Source organism: Phascolarctos cinereus, unplaced genomic scaffold (genome assembly GCF_003287225.1).
Source record: "Phascolarctos cinereus isolate Bilbo 61053 unplaced genomic scaffold, phaCin_HiC Scaffold_5;HRSCAF=322, whole genome shotgun sequence".
NCBI classification, from domain to species: domain Eukaryota; kingdom Metazoa; phylum Chordata; class Mammalia; order Diprotodontia; family Phascolarctidae; genus Phascolarctos; species Phascolarctos cinereus.
In genome coordinates, this window is record NW_027555958.1 from 195,530,997 (window position 1) to 195,548,898 (window position 17,902).

At 36.5% G+C, this 17,902-nt stretch overlaps 1 protein-coding gene across 1 annotated transcript in view; it reads right to left on the reverse strand.

Moving 5' to 3' along the window:
- The window catches only part of KCNQ5 (potassium voltage-gated channel subfamily Q member 5), a 664,784-nt gene that overhangs the window by 306,418 nt on the left and 340,464 nt on the right, over positions 1–17,902 (reverse strand). The gene's annotated exons all lie outside the window — the stretch shown is intronic.

The window sequence follows — 17,902 nt, forward strand, 5'->3', positions numbered from 1 at the left end:
TAAGTATCTCTAGAAGATGGCAAATTTCAGAAAAGGTGCTTATATCAATAAAGGACATTTATTCAACTGGGAGTTTGTTTTAACAATAAAATCACAGGTTCAATAAATCACCCAATATTTCTTAAGCGTTTACAATGTTCCAAGTTCCGTGCTAGGTATTGGCAATTCTAAGTCCAAAGAAGGAAACAAACCCTAGTCCTTTTGTGAATTTTTTTTTTTTGCAAATTCTAATTTTATGAATTTTTGATCTAGAGCTGAAAAGGATGCTAGAGAAGGGACCTGTAATCATTCTTCCTTCTTCAACTTCCACTGAAGGGTTATTTACTTCAGAGGATGTTTTCATTCTTAGGTTCACCAATTTCTGCTGTCTATTGTTGTCTAAAAATAGAGTTCAGCCCAAGTTTCCAAGACTATGGGGAGTTGTCTGGGAGATGATGGATATGTCTCAGGGGATTGAACCTTCAAGTGGTAAATTAGCAGCAGAAGCAGATGATCTGTTAGAACAAAAATTCCTTTCATATTAAAAACTCCTTAGGAAAATAATGAGGAATTAAAAATGGAAACTAGTGAGAGTAGTTTCCAAGTCAAATGTTCATCACTGTTTCCCCTGAGGGACTGGTTAAACTTTGTGTCAAAAACAAGAACTTTGGTTTGATGGCTGCTTCATTTGTCAGAGATGTTGCAGTTAGGATTTGTGCTTAGGAAGCACTACGGTACAATGAAAAGGGCACTGAATTTGGAGTCAGACGACCTAGTTTGAGTCCATCTCTGCTTTTTACTACCTGGGCAATATTGGGCTATGCAAAAAGCCACTGTTCCTACATTTCACCATCTATAAAATAAGGGGGATGACCTCATGTAACTCTATGTTTGAGGTTGTTATTGTTGAGTCTTTTTGCAGTCATGTCTGACCTTTCATGACCCCATTGGGGTTTTTCCTGGCAAAGATACTAGAATGGTTTGCCTTTTCCAGCTCATTTTACAGATGAGGAAATTGAGGCAAGCAGAATTAAGTGACTTGTCCAGGGTCACACAACTAGTAAGTGTCTGGGGTAGGATTTGAACTGAAGAAGGTGAGTTTTAACCTGACTCCAGGCCCAGCACTATATCCACTAAGCCATCTAGTTGCCCCCTTGCTTTAAGTTAAGGTTAAAATTTGCAGATGACTTCTAAGGTCCCTTTCACCTCTAGTATTCAGTGATTTAATTGGAAGATCTTAAAAATCTTATAAAATTATGTTACACAGGGAGGAAAATATGTTGCTCATCTATCAAATAACACACACACCGATATTTATCAAATGCTTCCTATTGACTTAGCACTGTGCCAGATATTATACAAAGTTCAAAAATAAACCATGGTCTCCTGCTCATCAAATCATGGCAACAGAACACGAGGCTCTTAACCCCGGTAATCTCTTTTGTTAGCTAATAATTTAGTGTTAAAGCTAGTCTTAACATTGAAAGTGGTTTGATTTTCCTAACACTCATTTTCCCTTTTTTGGAAAGCATGCAGTAGTAAATACGAATTTCAGTCTGGAAGGGAAATTATAATGAATAATTATTATCTAATTAATAACAAACATTCACATAGTAGTTTAAAATTTGTAAAGCACTTTACATACATTATCTTTTTTTAGCTTCATAAACAACCCCATGAGGTACTCACTAGGAAAATGTGTGTGTGCTTATACACAGAGATACACACAGTAGGAAAAAATATGTACACACATGTATGCATATATACACAGATACATCTGTGTGTATATATACACTAGGATGCATGCATATATGCACAAATGTACATGTATACATGCACGTATGTACACACATATACACACATGCATGTACTTTTTGACAGTGAGGAATTTTTTCCTACTGGTGCAAACTTGTCTTGAAATTTATAATCTTAGAGAGTGGCCTGGGGACCCTGAGAGGTTAAAAGACTTGGCAAGGGTCACACAATCAATATGAAACATATAGTAACAAAGGGCTTTTGATTCTGAACCCAGGTCTCTAGTCACTATGCCATATTGTCCATACTTAAAATTTAAAAAATATTATTCATGTTCTCTTAAAAAAGTCATTGTTAACTCACAATGAATCCATCCCTCTCTTCTCCCCAAGACAGAACACCAGAACAGCTAAGAAAAGAAACAAACACATTGATAACATCTGAGAAAGTATACCTCATTCCACACCTCCCTGAGAGGGAGCCATGTTTCACTTATATTCATATATATTATTAATCATGTTTCATGCTTGAGATGTTATAACTAAATACAGGTAACAGAGGACAGCTAAATCTAATAGAAAATTTGACCAGATGAGGCCCAAGTTCTCCTTTAATTCTATAATGCAGTGTTTGGAAATTCTGATATCCAATCTCAATTTGTTTCATCAAATCACTTTTGTGATTGGCTCACACAGTCCAAAGAAGAAAATGCAAGTACTAATTCAAGAGCAGATTTTTGTGATTATTTGAATGTGCCTACAAAATATATAGACTAAGGTTATTTCTACATGGGCCAAACAAAATACAAGAATTGCGTTGGACCTTTTTGATCACCTTTCAAAGAAGGTTGCTGATTCACTCAGTTTTGAAGGTATAGTATAAAAATCATATTTTTTAAAGCAGGGGAGCTAGAAACAAAAAGATAAAGGTCTATCTGTGTTTTAATAGATGAGTAAGCTTAGGTAAAGGATAAACATCATTAGGATATTCTGAAGGAGCAAAAAGCCTATTTGAACATTTTTTCACTGAAAGAAATATCAAGAAAATGTTAAAGGTTGTAGCTTCCTCATGATGAGAGGTGGAAAACATCTATAATGTGCTAATGATCCCACTATTATGCCACTGGACTTCAATGACTCAGGGAGAGAGTAGGACAGATTTACATAACCCTGCCTCACTTAAATTCAGTTCATGTGCAAGTCAAGACATCACCCCATGATGTCATTGGTCCTCTTTGAAATGGAAGGATGAACAAAACAATGATCCCACTGTTAATAATAGCATACTGAGGTATGGAAAATTTTGATGGTTTGCCTAAGGTCATAGATCATTCAGGTTTCCTAACTCTGGTTCATTTTTTGTTTACTAGGCCCTTTCGTATGATATTTAAAATCACAACATTTCTGAAGAGTCCGTACAAGACTAGAAGGGGAAAAGATGACAAAAGAATGGAACTGAAGGACAGATTAGAAAGATGAAGAAAGGGACGGCTCCTTCTGGTTCTCCACTGCTACCAGGATACAGTGGGAGGATTCCTGCAGTAGGCAATAATATGGCTTTAAGTATGATTAAATCTGTTCCCCACCTCTTCATGCCCCCTATATTGAGACTTGTTATTATGAATTTATCTGATGTAAAGAGGGAAGAGCCCCACTTCTTAGAGTCAGGGTTCCTAGGCTTTAAACTCTAGGCAAAACTCTAAGCATAAAAAAGCGTCTATGAAGTGGCATATGGCCACTTTATCTTCGATATGGTAATTCATAAGCAACCCAAGCACTTCACAGTTTATCTTCAGCTACATAAAAGGCCCCCCCCCCGTACTTGGAGCAGAGCCTTCCTGTGGAAGAGCTTCCAAAGAGGCAGCTTGGGATCACTGAAAGTGCTCCAGTTTTTCAATTGCTATCCAACTTTCTTCCCCTCTTGCATGATGAGGCAGAACAAATTTTCTGGGATGTCTGCCACCCACTACAAGTAATTTCAAACATGGGCTTTTGGTTTATCTTAAGTATGCCTCATACTTAAGATATTGTGCAGGCTATGGCTAATGTCAAAGTTGTGAACCCAGGATAAATGCACATGCAATAGTAATAATAATTACACCACTTTTGGGATCGGCAGAGTGCAGTAGTTAAAAAAAAATCTTAAAACTTGACTCAGCAACTCCCCAAGACAATAATGGAAGCCATGGGCTCCACTTGGGTTTATCACTCTCTGAAGATCTGAGTTCAAAATGGGCCTCAGACACTTACTTAGCTGTGTGACCATAGACAAGTCTTTTAAACTGTCTGAATCTCATTTTCCTTAACTGTAAGATGAGGGTTTTGGACTTGAGGGACGCTCAGGTCCCTTCCATCGCTAAGTCTATGATCATATAGTCTCTTGCTTTTTTCTCCCCTGGGTTTTCCAGAAGATGTAGATGACAGTTTAGTCTTTTGAGGGTGGGGTTTATTATAGCAACATAATAGCTAACATTTATTTTCTGCTTTAAGATTTTTCAAAGCACTTTGAATGTGTTGTCTCCTTTCATCTTCACATGATCCTATGAGTCAACAACTATTATTATCCTCATTTTACAGATAAGGAAACCAAGGCTGAGAGAGGTTAAATGATTTGTCCAGGGTCATATGAACAGCAAGTAAGGCAGGATTTGAATTCAGGTCCTCCTGACTTTAAGTCCATCACTCTGTCCACTAGCCTGTTACTCAGTTTTTATTATTCCTTGAATACTTAATTAAATCTATGATCATTCCAAGCTGAATTTTCCCTCTACTATTGCCATTTTCAACCTATCCTTATCTTATAATCTCAACCTTGTCCATGTTTATTCTTCATCAAAAAAATCTATTCAATGCATGAGTGTCATTCTTTGGTTCTTTTAAGATCTAATGAATACAAGCACATTATTTTGGCCTTCTATATGTTTCACTCAACCGTCCTACATGACTAGCCAACTTCCTTTTATATTCATATAGGCCAGCTTTGCTAACATTCTATGGCTTGTTTGTACCTGACCATGCCTCTCACTATCACTTTTTAGCTCCCTTGTAATTTGAGATCTCTTTGGTGTTTCGTAAGTTAAACCTTCAAGCACTTCTAGTAGAAAGAATTTTGAAACAAGATTTTTTTTTTTGCTGTAGGGAATAGTTTGGGATAATTAAAAGAGTTAGCCAATTTTCCAAATGCAATGCAGTTTACTTTTTTCCTTTTTTGACGTTTTAGGCCTAGACAATTATCCATTCTCAGTGACTATCCAAAAAAGCGTATGCATAGTTTTGGGCTACCTCAATGGGCTTCCTGTTCAGCTGTACATCATAATGTGGACAATATGCACTTATTATCCACCTTGTTTTTCCAGTGTGGATGTTTATGTATTGCTAGGTGAGATGACTAAGTGTTGGGTAAAGTTATACTTACCATTGCAGTTGGGGTTATGGTGAAACTGATTCAGTTAACTTCTTTATTTATCTATCTGAGAAGAACATGTGAATCATCCTTCTATTTAACCGCACCTTCTTTATGTTAAGAAATGTATCATTTCTCATGAAGCTGTTGGACAACTACTCCTCACTGAGTACTACTAATTAATATTTTCTAACAGGTTAAATTCTTTATGATCCTTTGTAACCTTTTTCACCTTCTTCTGTCACTTTGCCACCATCACTATAAAAGATGACATTGTGCACAAGACCATGAGCTGTTTTACATTTTTATCCTTTTCATGATTTCTCCAAACAATGTTGACCCGTGGTCAACTGTCTGGTGATATGCCTCACTGCACTTACTGTAGCTAGGCCATTCCTTGCACAACAGATGCAAGTCCACGTTGGTGTTTGGATTCTTTTATGCTTGATAAAACCTGTTAGAAACTGACCTTTGTTGACCTTTAGGAAATCTAAATCACTTCCATAACACAATGATGTGCTAGAGAAGCACTTCAACGTCACTGATAATAACAGCTATTACTTAAAGAATGTATGAGTGTTCACAGTATGTTTTACATGCTTTATTCCATTTGATTCTTGTAGTTGTCCTTTGAGTTTGTAGTACTGACTCAAACAAAAACTCCTTTGTCAATTTTACAGATCAGGACACTGAGGTCCAATGAATGGATCGAAGATCTAGAGCTAGTATGAACCTCAGCGGTCACATAGTCCAGGGCCTCATTTTTACAGCGTGAGAGAACCGAGGTCCAGGGAGATTAAGGGACTTCCCAGGATGTCAATATGATTGATTGGTGTCAGAAGCAGGATTTGAAATCACGTCTTTTGATTGAGACACTTCCTAGCTGTGTGACCCTGGACAAGTCACTTAACTCTATTTGCCTCAGTTGCTCATCTGTATAATCAGCTGGAGAAGAAAACGGCAAACCACTCTGGTATCTTTGCCAAGAAAACCCCAAATGGGATTACGACAAGTTAGACATGACTGAAACAACTAAACAACGACAGCTTCTGATTCTGGAGTCAAGACTCTTTCCACAGTACCAAACAACCTCCAATTAAACAGCTAGCCTTTGAAAAGCCTTTATATATTGTATAAAAAGTTATCACATATATAACTTCCCTAGCTTTACCCTCGTTCAGGTTTTGTTGATTAAATGCATCTCTATAGCATCCTTATGAAGTAGCCTGAAGCAGGGCTAACATTTTTGATACTGCTGAAGTTCATCTGTCACAGAAGCCTTTCTTCCCTCCCAATTCCCCTTTCCTAGCTTTTCTTCATCAAGATGCCACCTATAATTAGGTTGCTGGGACTCCCAGTAATTCAGCAAATGCATTTTTGAAGCTGCTTCCTAACCCTCAGGTGTCAGGGACCGCATAACATTAAAAGCACTAGGATTCCTTCACAGCTGTGCCTTCTTGAGCAATTCTGTTCTACCTGCTGCTCCCAGTGAGGTATTCTGGCTATGGCTCCTCAGATTCCTGAGCAACATGGTGGGAGTACCTCCCCCTCAGCTGGAGGTCAAACCAGAATGTAGGTGGCTTGGGTGGTGTGTGCTCCATTCCCACATTACCATGAGCGAGGTCCTTTCTTTAGTCAGGCCTGAGCATTGATCCTCTTACAAAAGGTTTGTACCTGGGAAAGCATCATTGCCCCCTCCTCTTCAGTTGTTCTTACCTCCATCTTAGCAAAGAAGAGACCAGAATTTTCCCCATATGCCACATTCCAACCATATACCTACCTTTTGATTCCTGCTTTCACTCTCCCAACCCTTCTTTCTACCTCATGCTTTGACCGCAGTCATCAAATTAACAGTATCATTGCTTTGGGAAAGGGCATGTGATCAAATGCCATATCGATCACGTCACCATTCATCCTTGTCGTTGTCCTGCCCCAAACACCTTTCCTTGACCACCATTCCTCTCTCTATATTTTTCCTTTATTATGTAAACTCCTTGAGGGCAAAAATTGTCTCACTTTTTGTATTTGTATCCCTATTGGTTAGTGTGATGTCTGGCACATAGTAAATTCTTTTTAAAAAAATAATTTAATATTTTATCCCCCTCAATTACACGTAAAAAAAAATTTAACATTCTTTTTTTTTCTTTCAAATTTTGAGTTCCAAATTCCCTCTATCCTTCCCCCATACCCCCTAACTCCCATTGAGAAGGCAAGCAATTTGACACAGGTTATACATGTGCAGACATAATAAGTTCTTAATAAATGCTTTTTTTTTCAGATCAATTTTGTTAAAAGGTGCTTTATTTCCAAAAGAATTGTTTGCATAGGTACCATTGTATTTTGCAGGGGGAGGAACCAGGTATAAAGAGACTACCAAGTATCAAGTTCAGGGCAAAATGTTTTCTATGGGTGCTAAGAAACAGATTATTCCCCCATCTGCTCTTTAACTTATCCTTAGTCAATCAGTCAAGTAGCATTTATTAGGCTCCTACTATGTGCAAATTTAGCTTGTGGCACATAAAATATGTAACAGAGCTCCAACACAGAAGCATAATTTTCAAGCCTAAACATTAGAAGCTGGAGTGGTGAAGAATCATCCTCAGGATTTACATAACTTGTAGGAGAATTCAACTCCTTCTTATCTTGGGTAGGCAAAGTGTAGGAGGTAGGTTCTTTCACTTGAGGCTTCAGAGTTCACTGCAGAGCTAGAATGGGAGAATCAAGCTGAACACATATCTGTTATGCTGATGTCCTACTCTATTACAGCTAATGAGCCAGCAATACCCTGAAACTTCTGCACAATTATTATTACACAGAGTGAGCTGCCCATATGTACAGCTTCTCATTATAGTAATCATTCTCCTCCCTGCTACCCTCAGAATCTCTATTTTTGATTCCCCTCTGACTCATACTTTCTCTACAATGCTCTACTGAAATGCTTAGGGGAATGTAAGCTAATATCAGCTGCTGGAGGGCTTTCTTAGATGTATTAATGCAAGCATGGTACTGGTGACTTATTAGATTATAACCAGGCAAGGCTTAGGATGAGACTTGAATTGTCTCTTTTTTGATATGTATTAAGAATTATTTCCCATTATTAATCCTGGGTAAACAATGAGCTTGGCTCCTTTTCAGCTTTGTGCTTCTACGATAATATGAGATGCAAAACTGCTGCCATAGAGACTAATGATGATTCTTGACAGTGACTGTAGTTCTGTCCCATGAGAGATGTGCATATACACATGCATACATGTATGTGCACACACATGCACTAGAGCTTGGCTTTAAATGTTCTTGAAATTTAAAAAAATCTTTCTTCTATATGTTCAGAAGTCATATCTCTTACCTCTTTCACATTTGGGTTAAGATTAAAGGCAAGCTTTGGTTAATGTCCATAGCAGGGAAGTACACTTAGAAAATTAATGTGCTGAGCTTTGCTCACACTTCTATTCCCAAGGTAGGGTTGTTTTGATGAAAAACTTCTGTCCTGAGTATAGGTCTTTGTAGAGCATGTTTCCATTTCAAAATTTAGTTGAATTTCCCAATTCTGGTGTTTCCCATCAGGAAGCCAGATTCATTTTCATGTGCTCATAGGTAAGCAGGATTTTACTTAAACAAATAATTAGATGAGATAAGGAGTGTAAACAGAAGTACAAATGATGAACTTCTCATCATTCATTATTGGCGATAATAACCTAACACTTTGTATTTAGCACCAAGAATAGTTATAGTACAATTATTTTTGGACACACCTGAATTTTGGCACTGTCACTTCTACCCTCCATGCCCAAGGCCCCCCATATGATTCCTTGGTTACCAGGGAAATCTGCTTTACTTACAACTCATCCTTTCTATCAAAACTTATTGGTCCTGTGTCCCATTTCTCATTCTTTTACGTTCCTGCTAGCTAACTACCTTGCCAATCTGATAAACTCATTTGAGCTCAAATATTAGGGACTGGTAATTTCCTAGTGTATAATTTCCTTACAGATAACATGTATTCTGATACTATTCATCACTGGAATACCATGTATTCTAATATCATTTAATTCCCAAGAATGAAGATTATGGTGATTACAAGTACTGTGGAAAGATAAATGGAAATTTTAGTGGGGAATAGGTGGAGTTAGCTCCTAACTATCTTTCTATCTATCTATCTATCTATCTATCTATCTATCTATCTATCTATGTTTTTCCCATCCTGATCCATTGACATAACATATACCCATTACACACACACACACACACACACACACACACACACATACACACACACACCCCACACTCTACTCAGGATAGATTTAGAAGTAGAAGGGACTTAGAAGGGAACAATTCTGCATTTTATAAATGAGTAAACTGAACTATGGCGAAACTAAGTTTCTGACTACAATGACAGAGGTAGGTAAAAGATAGAGCTGGGATACAAACCCAGGTCTTTAGACTCTTAGCTTAGTGAATTTTATGATATACTATGCTGTTTGTTTAGTTTTAACACACATATACACATGCATACATATATATCTGTACATAGACATGCACACTCACATACATGTACACATTTTACCTTCTTGTAAAAAAATTTAAAGCCTCCTAATACTTTAAACATTCAAGTCACTATGTTGTTCACTTTTCACAAAGACTTAAGATATGATCTGTCAGGAAAATAGCAGTACCCTCTAGGTTAATATATCCGGTGTCTTACAGTAATTTACAATTTTTAGCTGAACAAAGATATAGCTTTCCCTCCTATTTAAAAATGGAAGAATCAGTGGTTAATGTAACACTTAGGAGTTGAAACAGAAGCAAAAATGATCATTCATTACTGGAGATGTTAACTAATACTTTGTATTTAGCCGCAAGGGTGTTTATATCACATTTTTGGGGACATACTTTAATTTTGTCACGGTCATTCCCACCCTCCATGCCCAAAGCCCCCATACTATTGCTCCTTGATCATCTTCCTGCCATGTCATCACTCATGGCTTACTTCCCTCATCACTTTTCACTGCTCATTCTGGGAGTAGTAATAACATCAATACTGCTATTCCTGGAAAGGATACATTCATTAATTGCCCTATGATCTCATTAACTTCATGACATCCCAGATTCAAGCATTCCGCTCTGTTTTACCTCTGTTTGCTGTTCATCATTCAGAAGGTAAGCTTTGTGAGGGCAGGGATTATTTTTATTTTTTGCATTTGTATCCTTAGTGCTTGGCATGGGCCTGGCACATAAGAAGTGCTTAATACATGCTTTTTCATTTATTTGTTCATTTTTTCATCATACTACACCTTTTACTAAAAATCACCACTTAAATATCTCTACCCTGGACTAAATAAGCCAAATTTCTTTTCTTAAATCTTATTTTCTAATGCTTGTATCTTTTCTGTTTCTCTTTGCTGGATTTACATGAACTTAGTTTTCAATACATGGAACCCTGAGTAGAAAATTCCTCTAATGAAGAGCATACTCTTGTACTGAGCAAGGATTATTTCCAGGACATTAGGCTGACACTTTAATGGCACTACTGAATTATAATTAGCTTGAAATATGTTGGATTTTTGAATATACTGTTTACTACTCCCTCCTCTTGGATATGGTCTCTTCCCTTGAACTCCATGAAACTATTCTCTCCTGATTCTCATCCTATCGGCTGTCTGATTTCTCTCAGCCTCTTTTCCTGGATTATCATCCATTGACAGTATCCCGTTCTCTAAAGTTTTGTCTCTGGCCTTTTTTTCCTTCTCTTTATGCTTTCTTTATTAGGTGATCTAATCATCTATCACAGATTCAATGATAATCTCTATGAAGATGACTCAAAAAAATCTATTTGCCCAATTTTACTCTCTTTCATGAACTCCACTCTCATGTCATTAATTGTTGCCCACTGACACTCACCCAGTGTATGTTCCATCAGCATCTCAAATTTAACATGTCTGAAACTAATTTTTAACTTTTCTCCTAATCCTGTTCCTCACAGAAACTTCCTTATTTCATTGTTCTCATAGACAATTCATATAAGCAATCTCAAAGTCATCCTTGAAGTTTTCCTCACCTTCACCCCCATATCTACCCGCCTGCCAAATCTTGGCAATTCTTTTTCCACAACCTCTCTTGAATTCATCCCTTTCACTGGTCTCAAAGAGCCATTAACATCATTACTTTTCATTGGTACTATTGTAGGAGCCTCTGAATTAGTTTCCTTGCTTCCAGTTTCTCCCCTCTCCAATTTACCCTCCACAAAATTGCCATAATAGTCTTTGTAAAGCACAAGTCTGATCATGACACTCCCTGATTAAAACACTTAAATTGTTCACTATTTTAGGATAAAATACAAATACCCCAGCTTAATGTTTAAAGGCTGTCATACATTGGTTCAAAGCAAATTGGTGCAAAGCTGCCATTCCCCATTATCAAACCTAAGATCTAGCCAAATGGGCCCACTAGCTATCCTGAACCTAACATTCTATCTCATGTTTCCAAGGCTGTCCCTCATATTTATGTTTCTAAGTTATCATAATAAAAATTCCTTCCTCATCTATTAGAATGCTTCAAGGTTACTTCTTTCAAGGTTCAATTCAGTTGCCTCCTTCTACATGGGGTCTTTCTTGATTACCCAGTTTTTAGTTCTTTCTCCCTTCTCAAATTATCTGATATTTATTCATCTATTTAAATGGTTTATCAGTCAGGGTTGGGGAACCTGTGGCCTAGAGGCCACATGTGACCCTCCAGGTCCTTGGGTGTGGCCTTTTGACCGAGTCCAACTTTTACCAAACAAATCCTTTTATAAAGGGGGTTTGTTCTGTGAAGTTTGGATTCAGTCAAAGGGCTGCACTTAAAGACCTAGAGGGCCACACATGTGGCCTGGAGGCTGCAGATTCCCCACCCCTGTATCTCCTAGTAAAATACATGTGCCTTGAAAGCAGGAACTGTTTTTCATTTTTGTCTTTCTATCCCAGAGGCTTGTGCATGTGGTACATGACTTCAAAGTATGGCCATACAATTTATGGTTACCTCTCAAATATCAAGCTCTTCTCTCTACAAAAATAATATCCTACTTTGGAATTACTATTTCTCTTATATAGCAAAGTTTACTTCGTTCTTTTGGCTTTAATCAGTTATGATTATATATGATACATGATTATATGATATATATTATATGATATCATTTATAGGCAATGCCTTTCATTTTTAAGTAGCTGTTCTAAGTTGCAATTGAAATAAATATTTATTAAGCATCTACTATTTGCTAAGCACCATGATAACCATTGAAGATAAAAAAAGAGGAAAAAAAATATCCTTGCCCTCAGGGAACTTACAGTATAATGGGGAAGATAACAAGTAAACAAATACACACACACACACACACACACACACACACAGAGGACAAAAAAGGATATAATTAGCTGAGGGAAGAATTAAGAGGAGTTGGGAAAGGTTTTATATAGAAGGTGAAGTTTTAGTTGGGACTTATAGAAAAAAGGGAAATCAGGAGATGGAGATGAAGAAAGAGAAGATTCTGGGCAAGGGGGACAGCCAGAGAAAATGCCTGGAGCTGAGAGATTGTCTTGTTTGAAAAATAGAAAGGAGGCTAGTGTCACTAGATCAAATAACCACAAGAAGTAAGGTGTATGATGACTGGAAAGGTAGGAGGGAATTGGGTTATGAAGACTTTGAACACCAAACAGAAGATTTTGCATTTGATCCTAGAGCCAATAGGGAGTCACTAGAGTTTATTGGTTGAGGGTAGGGAAGATTCAGTACTAAAGGCAGTACTTCAATGGACCTGGGATTTCAGCTGTGTAGTTATGCCTGCAAATTGTGCAGATCATATAATTTATTTTCCCTACCCCCATCATCTGTGCAGTTCTTGACTGTCTTCTAAAAATCTTCCACAAAGGCTTCACCCAATGGGCTATGGGATTCTTAGATCTTTTGACATGCTGTGAATACCAATATAGGAAACAGATCTTTCCATCAGTTATCTCTCCTGCTGGATACAGAATTGGCACATCTCTTTTCCTCATCTTTGATGGTATATTTTACAGCACTTCTTGAGTGCAAATCATCCTTGGCAAAATGCTATGTCTTATTCTTGCTCTACAAATGTTTCATCCTTTGGTTTTTGAGTGAGTTATAATTTTGATTCTTTGAAGATTTTGGTATTCTATTATATATACAACATTTCTGGAAGAATATTGATGTTAAATGATGGTTTTTTGCTTTACAGAAAAGGCTGAGGTCTTTAAAAGCACTGCTTAAGTTTCTAAGTCCATTTCAGCCTGCTTCCTTCCTCCTATTAAATTTTGAGCTCCATTCATTTTCCTTCCGCAATATCCATCCACGATTACTGATGGACTAGCTCTATGGGGTCTCTATCTAACTGCATATTATAGTCTGGAGCAGGGGTGGGGCACCTGCAGCCTTGAGGCCACATGTGGAACCTCTAGGTCCTCGAGTGCAGCCTTTTGACTGAATCCATATTTCACAGAACAAATCCTCTTAATAAAACTATTTGTTCTGTAAAATTTGGACTCAGTCAAAAGGTCACACTCAAGGACCTAGGGGACACATGTGGCCTTGAGGCCACAGGTTTCCCATCCCCGGGAGAATACATATTCTTCATCACTTTGTGTTACCTATGTAGGTGGTTAGGATGTACTCTTTTGAGTATAAAAAATTATCATTTAGGAGGCTCTGCATGCAATAAAGTAAGGTCATCTGAAGAGAGCTACATCTTAGAGGATCCCATCATCAATCAGAATTCCCTTTTCCATATACTCTATGGTACACAGACTCCATGCCAATAGCAAATATCCTTGGCTGCCATATCATCCTGCTTGGCAAGGAAGTCAAGTGCTTCATCACTTAGCTTCTAGGTCTAGACTCTTTCTTGTGGTAAATTTATTTGGATTGTTCAAAACTTCCATAGGATATGATGATAGCCTGTTTCAATGTCTATAACTTTATCCATTTGCCACTTTTAAGTATCAATAATTTTGTTAAGTAGGTCAGGCATGAATTGTTTTAATTGTATACCATATTGTCTTCTCATTCTTATTTTCTTTTTATTTGGTATTTATTTTAATGTATGCTCTACAAAATACTTAGTAATACCAAACCTTGAACTGACCACTATCATATATTTTCTCCCAAGTTTGATAATGTCATTCATAGCTAAGTGATTTTAAAATAATAATATAATTTAATAAATTATTATATATATTTATTATTATATAATAAATTATATAATATAAATGTGAGTTAATTACTCACATTTTCATAGTTTTCTTACAGTTTACACAGCTCTTTTCTCACAATAATACTATGAGATGTTGCAAGTGTAATTTTCTCTATTTTTATAGAAACAAAACAAAATGAAAATTAAAAGTCTGAGAGGTTAAGGTTTTTTTTTTTTTAACCATGTGTGAAAGTACATTCTTCTAATTCTTGGTACAAGGGGATGCTGAGGCGGCGGATTACTTGAGTTCTGGAGTTCTGAGCTACATTAAAGCTAACGCCAGTCAGGTATCCAGTACCAATATTGTAAGGCTCTGGGAATGGGTGGCTACCAGACTACCCAAGGAGTAGAAAACCAGCCTAGGTTGAAAACAGAGCAGGTCAAAATTTGCACATTGATCAGAATTAGGTTTGGGCCTCTTAATGACTTTTGTACTTATAGCCTAAGTGACTTAGGGAGACCATGTCTAAGAAAACAAGAACAAAAGAGAAAAAAATCCCCACCCCCAAACCAAAAACCCTTTCTCAATATCACACACATCTAGAATCAGAACTGAGACTCAAAAACAGGTTTCCTGGCTCTAAGTCTAACATTATAAAGCACATTTAAAGCCTTTAAGTACCATATAATGTACTTTTAAACTCATAATAACTCCAGCTATGGATCATAGTATTAGTTCACAATTTATCTCTCTCTAGTTTACTAATAACAGTTTAACATAATAACAAGAATAATAGCTAGCATTTACAAAATGTTTGATTTTCAAAACATTGTACATGTTTCCACATTTGATCCTCATAACATTTTTAAAGTACTTAGCACAATGACTGGTATATAATAAGCAGTATATAAATGTTAGTTATTATTATTATACTATTATTCTCATTTTAAAAATGAAGAAACTGAGGCTACGAGAGGTTAAGTGACTTGGTTAGGGTCACGTAGCTAATGAAATTTGAGGTAAGATTTGAACTCAGGTCTTCTTCACTCCAAATCCAGTGCTCTTACTCACTGTGGTCTAGATCTATATAATATCTTCATATCTATAGCATCAATACCTACATGTATATTTGCACATATATAAGCATAGACACATGTGTCCATGTTTATATGTGTATATATGTATATATATAAAATATATGGTTTGTGGGTTGTGAGAATGACAGACAATTCAAGTATTGCACTAATATCTGTTAAAATGAATTGAGATCTATCAGAAATGACAAATGGTGGAGGGGGTGAGGGAAAATAGGAATATTAATGAACCGTTGGTAGAGTAGACAATTGATCTAACCATTCTGGAGAACAATGTGGAACTATGCCCAAAGGGCTATAAAACTGTGCATACCCTTTAGTACAGCAATACCATTACTAGGTCTGTATCCCAAAGAGATCAGTGAAAAAGGAAAAGGATGTATATGTACAAAAATATTTATAGCAGCTCTTTTTGTGGTGACAAAGAATTGGAAATTGAGGGGATGCTCATCAATTGGGGAATGTCTGAATAAGGTATGGCATGTTCAAGTATTATTGTGTTATAAGAAATGACAAGGGAGTTGGTTTCAGAAAACAAAATGGCCAAGACCTATGTGAACTGATGCAAAGTGAAGTGAGAAGAACCAGTAGATTATTGTGCACAGTAACAGTAATGTTATAATGATGATCAACTGTGAAAGTCTTGGCTACGCTGATCAATACAGTGATCAATTACAAGACAATCAAGACAATTACAAAGGACTCACAATGAAAAATGATATCCACCTCCAGAGAGAGAACTGATGAACTCTGAATACAAATTGAAGTATAATTTTTCTTTCTTTCTTTCTTTCTTTTTCTTTCTTTCTTTCTTCCTTCCTTTCTTTCTTTCTTTCTTTCTTTCTTTCTTTCTTTCTTTCTTTCTTTCTTTCTTTCTTTCTTTCTTTCTTTCTTTCGATATGGTTAATATGGAAATATGTTTTGCATGATTTCGTATATAATTGATACATATTGTTTACCTTCTCAGTGGGTGGGGGAGGGGTGAGAGGGAGAGAATATGAAACTCAAAATCTAAAAAGAAAAAAATGTTAAAAATAAATAACAAATATTAATGACCTTCAAAAAAGAAAATTAATTGAGGAGAGGTCTTCAATACATTGGGTAGATCTTCAAAGGAGAAGTCATAGAAAAATATGTAAAATATATTAAAAAAAATCACACAAGATGAGAAAGTATGGATGGTTTATAATCAGTACTGGCAGGAGTGCCTACACCAATGACAAGAGGGATCCATTGAAGTATATTGGCATGAAATCTCTGTTATCTTCTATGAAAATTCCATTCTGATATCTCATTTTGATTTCCTGAATGTCAAAGGGCCAAGGAGGTCCTATACGGTGATGAATTATATATTTATCATTGGAAACCAGCCTAGCCACCACTGGAGATGCTTATCATTAGTCTGGCTATATGCAATGCCTTTTACAGTCACAGAAACTCACAAAAACTATCTATCAAAATATAGTAGAGTTGAAATTATCACTGGTTGAGGGAATACTCACACTGTTGAAATCATAAATTGCTGAAGTCATTATGTTATGATCCTTAAAATGAATCTGTAATGAGGCAAACAGTATGATTCTCTTTTTAGTAATAAGAAAGTAGAATCAGTGAGGTCACATAAATAATTAGTGGTAGAATCAGAAACTGAATACGGGTCTATTTTCTTCATATCCAAGGTGCTTTCTACTATTCCATACTGCAGTGAAAACTCTAAGTTAGGATAGAATTCTCTTAGGATTCTCAAAACAAGCCAATTATGATACAAAGATGATCCCCACTTTAGTGACAAGAAAACAGTTCCACAGAAGTCACATAACTAATTAGTGGGAGAACAAGTACCTGAATTCAGGTTTTCTCTCTTAACATCTACTATGCCTTCCACTATCTCACACTGCATTCTACAACACTACAAGTGGAAATCTAATTGTAGGTTGTTATTTGTGGGTATGGAGAAAGAAGAAAGATCACAGTTGGAATGTCAGATTGCCAGCAAAATAGAAAGGCCTTCAACTTAGGATATGCTGTGTCCATTTTAAGGTATTACAAGTATGTTTTTTTCATAATTTACAAAATAGCCTTCCACACAAAGTAATGTTATAGAACACACACACACACACACACACACACACACACACACACGCACATATGTACATGACATTGCCGTCTTAGATCCTAAAGTCTTTAAGTATTCTTTGTTTTTATAATCTTCTTAAATAAGTCTCAGGGAGAATTTGGGTACTTTTCTTCATTTAATACTGGTATAACAACCATGAAATCATCATTTATTTATGTAATAAATGGTAAAAAATAAAACCAGCTATTGTTAGTATTGGTAAATCACAAAAACTTCATGTAACAGAGTAAAAGAGAATTTAGAATAATGGGAGTTGGGAGGGAAGAATTCTTCATTAGAGAAAAGACCTATAAGTTCATCAAATGAATCAGTCCATTCATTAGGACAGAAATAGATGCAGTCATGGATTCAGC